Source organism: Lontra canadensis, unplaced genomic scaffold (assembly GCF_010015895.1).
Source record: "Lontra canadensis isolate GAN:19392208 unplaced genomic scaffold, GSC_riverotter_1.0 scaffold3511, whole genome shotgun sequence".
Lineage (NCBI taxonomy): Eukaryota > Metazoa > Chordata > Mammalia > Carnivora > Mustelidae > Lontra > Lontra canadensis.
The window spans coordinates 1-2648 of record NW_022634495.1 but is presented as its reverse complement, the minus strand read 5'-3'; the positions used below and the strand labels follow the sequence as shown (position 1 = coordinate 2648).

The window sequence follows — 2648 nt, the reverse complement described above, 5'->3', positions numbered from 1 at the left end:
AGAAAGTGAGAACGTGTCAACCAAGTGTTCAGGAAATAAACTCTATTTTTTAATTAGATTTTATTTATTTATTTGAAAGAGAGAGATAACCAGCAGGGGGAGGAGCGGAGGGAGAGGGAGAAGCAGCCTCTCCTGCTGAGCAGGGAGCCCGACAAGGGTCTCAATCCCAGGACTCTGGGATCATGATCTGAGCCGGAGGCAGATGCTTAACCAACTGACCCACCCGGCACCCCAATAAACTCTATTTTTAATTGGAGACTTTTTATAAGTTAGTGTGTATATGAACAAGAATATAAAGATACATTATGAAATTTCATGAAAGAATGTCTTTTCTAGCATACATACAAAGTTCATCCAGATAAGACCAAGTTCACAGCCGTCACTGATACTCCTGTGCTGCTGCAAGCCCAGCTCAACACGAAACAGCTTAGCGATGTAAGTACCTTGATTTGTGCAAGTGTGGATGACCTGGAATGCTGTGTTTATTTAAAATACAGTCATTTTCATGCTCAATCTTCTTGGGCTCACCTATCTACCCAACAATGTCATTTTTCAAGATTTGTTCATTACAATGCAAAGGAAGCTGCTAGATCGGATTGCAGCCTCAGGGAAAATGGTGCTAGACAATAATAAAAAATAAATAATATTTCTTCAGTGAGTCACCAATTCTTAGTGGAGAATTTGCCCATTAGGGTCTGTCACATACCCAAAATAATGCGTACTAAAACTTTATGGCACCTTAAAGAAAATGAGTATCTTTGCGTAGGTAACAAGGGAAGTATTTCCCATTCTTTAGTTTGCCAGTGAAGACAGAAACAAAGACATCAGGCAGTGAGAAGAAAACTAATACAGGGTGATGATAGAGAATTCAGACAGACTGAAGTGAGAGGCTGACCTTTCAAGTTGAGTGGTCAAGGACGCAGAACAACCCAGCCATGCAAAGATCGGGGAAGAGCAGCATTGCTTCTAGAACATTCACATTCATGCGCGTCACCCAGGGATTCACCCAGAGAATACAGATTCTCAGCTCCTCAGTGATGCTGATGCTGCTGTTGGTCGACCACACTTTGAGTAGCAGGGTGCTAATGTAGCTAAGAGTAGCACAGCCTTCTCAGGAAGGAAAATACGTTCTATTCTACTCTAAAACGTGCTTTACTATCACAGTGAGCTCATTCGCAATTGGTAAAGAAGGAATCCCTATCAGTATAACCCAGGAGTCCCTATCAGTTCATTATGCAACTTTCCTAACTTATTAACAATTTATGCCTCAAGAAAGAACAGCCAACCCTAACATCACTGATACACCTGAACTTGGCAAGCAGCAGAGGAATGGGGTGCTGTATGCAGTGTGTGGTCACCACACACTCTTCTTGTTGGTCGTGATAGGACACGGCTCTGGTTTGGAGGTGCTTAGTACACAACACTCAATCCTGTGTATTTGCCTTTTGCTCCAGAATTCAACAGCCTCATTCTCTCATTATACTCCCTTCCTTCCACCTGTGGCTCCTTTTAAAAAATGTAAATTAAAGTGCTATGTTTTACATTTTTATTAAGCAGAATGTATGTATCTTTTAAACGGTGTTAGCATTTTAATTATTTAGCATTGTAACTATTTTTGTCATTTCTCCGATCATAGAATTTAATAGATTTTGAGTGTTCCTGTCCTGAAAGGACAGCCTAAAAGTTTAGATCCAACTGCGAGTTTCCCCGCACATACACCATGATAGCATTTACAAAATGACACCTCAAGTTGGATTACACTCTGATCTCGAAGGTGGGAGTGAGGGTCAAAGCCCTGTACTGGACTTTGGACAGATGGCCTCTTTGAGACATGTTTCTAAAAAGGATAGAAATAACTTAGCCGCTTATATACTCATGAGAAAATTCTGACAACAAACTGGCTATCTTCTATTGTTTTCCAGCTGAATTACAAAGCAAAACATGAAAGTGAGAAGTTCAAGTGCAATGTACCAGGAGATGCTCCACAGTTTATCCAACACAAAGTCAATGCCTATAACTTAAGTGATGTAAGTATCGAAGCCACAGAAATCTATCATTATGTGCCCATGTAAATAGGAAATGTCATGGGTGTTTAAAAAGACCCCATTAGGAGTTATGTAACTAACCAGCTATGACGATTGTGTCCAGAGTATCAGTGGAGCTTTTAAGGCCTAAATGCTGGGAAGGCTTTTAGTTAGCCATACTATTTCATTTTCCACAGTCTCTTTTACCATCAGAAATCCTCAGCTAATCTCTAGAGTTTTGCAAGATCTTTTCTATAAATGTCCTATTTCACCTTCTTCAAGTGGTTCTTTTTTTACACTGCCCTTTATACATCATTGTGGCAAAATCTTTTGAAAGCTCACAGGATATTAAAAAGGTGTTTAGTATTATATGGGGGTAGGTGGGAAGCTGGATGACAGATTAATGAATAATTATATTACCATTTGGTAAACTTACTATTTGTAGGTGAAGTAAGTCTACATATACTAATTTTTAGTCTATTTCTTATTTTACTGGATGAAGCTGTGTCGGCTGTAGTTCTTACAATTCTTTTGATGAAATTTCTGTCCAGAATATCTACAAGCATGACTGGGAGAAGAGCAAAGCGAAGAAATTCGACATTAAAGTGGACGCCATTCCCCTGC

The 2648-nt window shown here is 39.7% G+C and overlaps 1 long non-coding RNA gene across 1 annotated transcript; it reads left to right on the top strand.

Annotated features, from left to right (window-relative positions):
* Positions 1–342: 342 nt before the first annotated feature.
* Positions 343–2648, top strand: LOC116863829. The gene is made up of 3 exons (XR_004381861.1): positions 343–435; positions 1923–2027; positions 2576–2648. It is a non-coding gene; the product is annotated as an uncharacterized LOC116863829 (long non-coding RNA).